This window comes from Camarhynchus parvulus, chromosome 5 (assembly GCF_901933205.1).
Source record: "Camarhynchus parvulus chromosome 5, STF_HiC, whole genome shotgun sequence".
NCBI lineage: Eukaryota > Metazoa > Chordata > Aves > Passeriformes > Thraupidae > Camarhynchus > Camarhynchus parvulus.
The window spans coordinates 36221360-36228610 of NC_044575.1; positions in this window are offsets into that span (position 1 = coordinate 36221360).

Below are 7251 nucleotides of genomic sequence, written 5' to 3' on the forward strand. Positions count from 1 at the left end.
CATAAGCTTGAGCTCAGCTGGAACGTGCTGCAGGAGCCAGATCTGAGTGTCTGTGCAGCCAGAAGTCTGTAGAGCCAATGGGAACTGGGCAGGCAGGGAACAGGCAGAGCATTGCAGGCAAAGGCATCAGGTGCAGGAGCATTTCAGGGTCCTGGGAAGCAATATCTTGCCAGCCTGGACTCCCCTGACCCAGCAAGCTGAGACTCACCAAGGCACTAGTGCAGTCCCTGGCAAGGAAACACTGCCTGGAGGAGGCTGGCAGCTGCCTTCTGCCCTTCCACAGATGCTGAAACGGGTAAGGTACCACCAGACTGCTGCAATGCCAGGGCTCCTGCAAAGCCTGCCAGCATGGTGAGGGACAGACAGGTCCCAAACTGTGTCAGCACCATCATGGTGCAAAACAGCTTCCTGGCTCACAGCCAGACACTCCTGAGCAGCACCACGTGGCCAGGGACCTCTCACACACAAACTTGCAGTGGATGCCATGCACGTGTCTACATAGGAGGTCATCCTGATAGAGTCACATTAAAATATATATAAGGATCTGTGACATATATATATATATATATATATATATGGCTCTGGGATGTGTCACCCAGCCTTATCACACCCAGGGAAACCAGCTCCACATTTCCTGCTCTTTAACATCTCCATCACTGCTACCACAACATCCTGGCTTGGGCCAGGGCTACCTGGCACAGGTGAAGAAAAACACATGCTTGCAATGCTTGCAAAACTTTCCTTATTTCACATTGGGAAAGGAGCAACAGTATAAAGCACAGCTAAAATCACACACATGGCAGGGACTGGGCCAAAAACGCTCTTTGCACATATGGATGCTACTACTTGCAGGGCAAACTGGGAGAGTGTTTAGCAAGTGAAATGTCAATTAACATATTTTGCTTGACTTGTGTGTACTTAAGTCTGGGATAATTTGGCCCTAATGGTAAGCAAACACTTTGAGTCCCCTTGGGATGATGCCCAGTCCTGGGCTGTTTTCTCAACTGCTCCAAAGGTCTCCCAGACATACCCACTACTTTCTCCATTTGATGAGAGATTGATTTAAATCTCTCTGCCCTTGGAGGAAAGAGGCTGGTGCCCATGGGTTTGCTTTGTTCTTCTTCCCTAGGAGACCCCTGCAGAAAGGGAGTTCCACCTCATGCCTGGTAATTACTGCCCAGTTTCCTTCATCATTCTGTACCTGTATTCAGCTCTATGTAAAGCCATTTATTAAATAATGGGGACACTATTTACCAAACCCATATAGACTTTCTGGGCTGTGCACCAACAATTTAGCACTTTTAATGAGAAATACAAGCTTTGGATTAATTTTTAAGCATTCCTTTGATGTCCACTGGGGCTGGAGACTATGGTGCTGTGCCTCCAGATGGTACCAGGATCTGGCAGAGGTGGTTCTTGAAGATACGCCTTCAAGGGAGGAGTAAAGAGCAAGAAGTAAGGCTTGGATTCAGCTCAAGAGAAGCAGGGGAGGAATAAATCCATCTGAAGAACTTTTGATAGCATGCAGAAAAGCCTAAAATTAGTTTCTATCACAAACACATGGTTAATAACCAAGAACAAGGCACACAAGGGCAGAGGAGAACCTGCAGTCCCAGTGTCACACTCTGCTGAGAGTCCTGTAGAGCCATCCCCATCCCACATGGCTCATGCTTTTCTTAGATCACAGAATATTCTGAGTTGGAAGGGACCCACAAGCATTACTGAGTCCAACTCCTTAGTGACTGGCCCATACAAGGATTGGTAACACAACCAACCCCCCAACACAACCTTGGTGTTAATAGCACCATGCTCTGACCAACTGAGCCAATCTCAGGGCCACCAGGAAAAGCACTTTGTGAGCCTCCTCCTGAGGCAGCAAGGCCCAGGCTGTGCAATCCCTAGGATGCTGTGGCAGATGCTGCATTTTCCAGGCCTGAGCAGGACTCTCCAGTCTGTATTTCCTGAGAATGGGAGGCCACGTGCTGACCCTACATCTGCAGCCCTGCCTGGGTCCCAAAGGCACTGAGGAGCCTCAGCCTGCCCCAGGAGCCCTTATAGAAACCCATCATGGGGTTGCTGCTGCAGAAGCACAGGTCAGTGTGATGAAACAGGTGATCTTCAGAGCTGGGGTGCTTTTATCTATTCCTCAACTCTCAGGAGACAGACCATAAATATAATAGCACAGAAACCTCAAAATCAGCAGTGGACAGAGGAAATTAAGACTTTGAGTCTTAAGATGGCAGGGGAGAAAACTCCTTTGTGCTGCTGCACAGGGTGATGCTGGTCAGCGTGCTGGCATGGGTGCTCTGGCCAGTGGGGATGGCGAGGGATCCATCCCTCCAAAACACCAAGCCCGCTGGGAGAAGGCATGCCACCTGCAGAGGCTCCCCCATGTCCTCCAAAACATCTTATGGTCATGATTTGCTGACAAGGGGAATGAAAGGAAGCTGAGATTCCAACAATTTTCATGTGTTCCCTGGGCACAGTTGCAGAGGCAAAGAAAAGGAAATATACTAACAATGAAGGGAAAATGTTTAGCTTATGATATTAACATGTTTATAGCAGCAACAATAGTATAGGTTACAACCTTATATCAAATTTTGATGAACTGCCAGTTTTAAAAGTGAAAGAAAAGTTTGCAAGAACTACTCATGGTATTTAATATTAATAATAAACATATTTATGCTCAAGTACTGATATTCAAAGTCATTGAATTTTTGAGCACATTAGTTCCCAAACCCTTTCAGATGTGTGAATTAATGACTCAACTGAGAATTACTTAAAATATACTTGGAAAGCAACATGGGAGAAAATGTTTAATGGACGTAGCAAACACTGACTCTCAGACACATGCACACTCTTTTTAATCAGAACATGAACTCTTGAAGAAAGGGGAGGTTCTGCCTTTAAAACCATATTCCCCCAAAGGCTAACTTCTGATACCCCACTGTATATTTCTTCATAATTCCCTTTTTTTCCCCCCAGTATTATTTCCATGAGTAGTGAATGATTGATGATCTATAACACATTTCCTAGGAAACAGAGAACCCAACCAGCTTCATGGCTGTTCTGGACAGGAGGGGAAGTTGCTTCCTACTATATCTTGAGTCTAGATACAAAGGCGCATCACACTCAGGACTGCAATTCTTGAATTTGAGACAGGAAAAAGAGGATAAGAGGAAAGCACAGCTTTAGGTTTGGACAACAAATAAGTGCAACCTGCATGAACTGTCTTACAGCAAGTGGGTTCAAAAGGAGATACCGATGCCTCATTGCTGTGGAAAATGTGGGTTCAGCCCTTTGCTGCCCAAGAAGAGGAGAGGTGCTGCTCAGCACAGAGCAGTGCCAGGCAGCAGGATCCTCCTGAGGTGCCTGCTCACCAAGCCCACCCTGCTGTGCAGTGCATGCCTGCGGCAACTGCGAGTGCATCATGACTGAAATAAAAGTGCGGGAGAACAACTGAGCATGGCAGGGCTGGGCTGAACTTCACCCCTGGGGAAGGGCAGCCCTGGTCTAGTCCTGCAACAATGCATGCTAGTGGTCTTTATAACCTTTACTGGAACAGGACAACCTCTTACCTTTTCCCTGCTTGGGATGCCTTGACCATGTAAGTTCCAAAATAATGCTTACATTCCATGACACGGAACATGACATTTAACCTGGCTGGTCCTTACTCATTGCTCCAAGGGAAAAAACAAAAACAACAACAACAAAAAAACCTTCTACTTACATCACTCCTGGCAGACATTTCTCCAACCAAATCTTTGGTAAGGGAACTCTATAACATCTTCAGATAGTCCAGTGGTTCAGCATCCCAGCCATAAGAAAGCTTTTCCCAACAAATGACTCGTAACTTCCTTGCTCCAATTTTATCCCATTATTTGTGTGCTATGCATCACAAGTATAGAGAACAAACTACTTATGCTTTTACTTCCTTATAATGCTTTTACTACCTCCTTCACTTGTCTTCTCACTGTCCTTGTCCCTGGAAGGAACAGTACCAGATCTTTTAGCTTGTCCTTACAGGTTATAGTTTGTAGGTCTCTGATCATACTTATTTTTTCCAGTGGACTGATAGGTGAATATTTTTTCCACATCTTTCTTGAAGACAGAAGCCACAATATCTGAGTTCACACAAATTTCCTCTTGAATCAATGAAAAGATATTAATTCCCTCAGAAATGTAACAACTAACTGGGTTCAACAGAAAGGTCACACTCCTCCCTCATCATGTGGACATACTGTGTAGCCTAATACTGAGGATCTTCTCCTGTGGGATAAATGAAGCCAGTCTGACTGTCCTTGGGTAAGCCTGGTGTCTGACCTTTGGCATCCTGCATCCATGCACTGACAGACAGGGATCAGAGGAGGGTAGAGAGGGCAATTCCTCTCCCTCCTGTTTTTGTCTCAGTGCTGGCTTTGGCTGGGGTAGTTAATTTTCTTCACAGTGGCTGTTTTGGATCTGTGCTGAACACTGGGTTGATAATACAGAGATGTTTTTGTTATCACTGAGCAATGCTCATACAAACCTTATCTGCCTTTCCTACTGCCACAACGGCAAGGGGGCTGGGGGTATGTGGGATTGCAGGTGAGAATGAAGAGAGTAGAAACTAAGTAGAAAGCAAAATAAAGCAGGCGAAGAAAAATCAAAACAACTTTCTGTATTGACACTTGTTTTCAAACTAAAGACATAATTATCCTGTAGCAAGTCTTGGCTACAGAGAAAAACATTTTGTTGGGAACTAATTAAAGAATTAGCCAGTGTTTAGCTTCTCAAGATAAAGGAGCATAAGCTTTGAAACAGAAGTGTTTGCAGTACGCTTTTGAAAACCCTCTGAAGACAGCCGAGCTTAAGTCTGTTAAGACTCTTCCTTTGACAATTAAATGTCTCTTCAGATGTCTTTTTTTTCCTTCCTTGATTTTTTTTTCTTCTTATAAAAGAAGCAGCTGGTACCTCTTAACAGTAGGCATTTTCTCCCTTGCTTAGAGCATGGGGTGGTGTGTTACCACGTGTCACAGTCATGAACACAGCTCATCCACTGAGCCACCGTATAGGTGGGACAGGTGTCAAATCTACCATGAAATACAGTGTTTAGTAAATTCAAAGGAACCTGCTGGCACTGGATGCCACATCAACCCCCCTAGACTACAGCCTAACCAGACCCTTCCAGGCACAAGGTGGATCAGCACCATGTCCCTGACAGACAACCTCTGGGTGCTGCAGAAGAATGCAAAGTCCCTTTTAGGAAGCTCATTGACTTCTTGGTTCAGCAGGAGGGCACAATGACAGTAACCATTGTCTCCCATCCACTTTAACAACTCAACATCCTCTGCCAGGGAAGGGACAACCCATCCTGAAGAGGATGCTCTGCTCTGCTCCCTCTACCCAGGGAGCTGTGAACCCATGTAACCATAAGTGATTTTTCAGAGCTCTACTAGTTTGGACTACAGGGTCTTTCTTCCCACGCTTCTCACCAGCCCCACACGCAGAGGGGTTTTAAGAGCCAGTTACACTCTTGACTCCCCTCCTGTCAAATCAGGCCCAGGGTGCTGGCTAAGATCAGGGATCACAAACTTCCTCCTCCAGCAGGACTGTGGGTGCCCAGCATGCTGGCACTGGCTCTGCTTGCTGCCATGGAAGAACTGCTGGTGGCTGCCATTGACCCAGTGTGGTTTATTAGCATCTCCAGCTTTGTTTAAAACAAGCACACATGCAGATGAAATCATCCCTGCTTTCAACAAGACAGATAAAAAACTCTATCTATGCCTTGTGGAAGATGATGGGAGTTTTAACCAACTCTCTGAAGCAGAAGTACTCCATGGAGACAACATTATGTGGGAAAGGGGAATCAAGTTTTACTAACCTCTCTTCCACTGTCATGCTCCTTTGCAATTTTCAGTGCAACCTCCGATATCAGATGCATTCTCAAGAGTCATGAGAATTGTCAGTGCAAATATATTTAGCCATATCCCTTTGGGTAGGTGGGGGAGGAAAGAAACCCCTAAATAGCTGTAAGATAACAATTACTGCAAACATATTTCCTTAGAGAAAATTTAGTGAGAGTTCAAAGTCCTTGGCAGCTGGATGGCCAACAGCCAGCTTCTTCCCAAGCTGTCCCTAGAAACCTTTACTCTTTGAGGAGCATGCTCAGAAGAGAAACCCCTCTGCTTTCCACAGGTCTTCTCCCTATGCTCTAAGAACTCCCCAGTGTAAAAGAAATGCTTAAATCAATGGCAAATTATTTAGACTTCTCTTCCCTCTCTAACAAAAAAACCCCACAATTCAAATCCAAGCCCTTCATGATAGAAAGTATGTTTTAAACAGGAAAAGGGAAATTCTCACTCTTCATAAGATTGTAAAGGAATCAGAAAGCTCACAGCTCTACCAAACGAGTGAAAATGCCCTGGCTGTCATTCAATTGCACTGTTAGTGGGAGTAAGGAGAAGTCTCCCACACAGCCACAGGAGAAAACTGTGGGATTCAGACTGGAAAAGGAGCAGGGGGAGGATGTGAACACTGTTAAAAATAAAACTTATCAGACAACAATTGAATCGTGAGAATGTTATCTGGTTCAACAGGAGCGTGAAAACAAATGGGCATTTCAAGAAGAGGGTCACTAGCAAGGTAAATAACTTCAAAATAGCAGGAAGTGACCAAGAGAATATGCCAAGCCCAGGGCAACAAAAAAGGGCTCTCCAACAGCAGAAGACAGTCATGGATACAGATTTCAGTGTCACCTTACATGCAGCTGCACTGGCGCTGCACCCACCCTTTGCATCCCTGGCCACACTAAGACACAAGACTGAAGAGATTTGCACAGGACAGTGTTTAACATGACCCAGTGTTTATTGACTCCTGCGACATTTTTTTAATAGTAACAGGAACACAAAATGTGATGTGTGGTAAAATACTACTAGGGGTTTCTACATGAATCAATGCAAAGTGCCAGCATTGTTGACCAGCATACAACCTGACAAGAGAAGATGTAGTCATAACTCACTCTCAGATATCTGCTGGGAGTTCATCACAGTCAAAGTAGAACTAGCCATTTGCCTGCAAACAGACACATTTTCTTCTAGATGCAAGTGGTGTTAGAGCCAGCTATTTTGCAACAAGAAAGACATATAATATATTCCAACATTTTAAAAAACACACAGGACTAAAACTGTTTAAAAATAGAAGGGGAAAAAGAGTGGAACTTTTTAGACACTATTTTGTAGAAGCCATTCTTCATAGAACCAGAAGTAATCT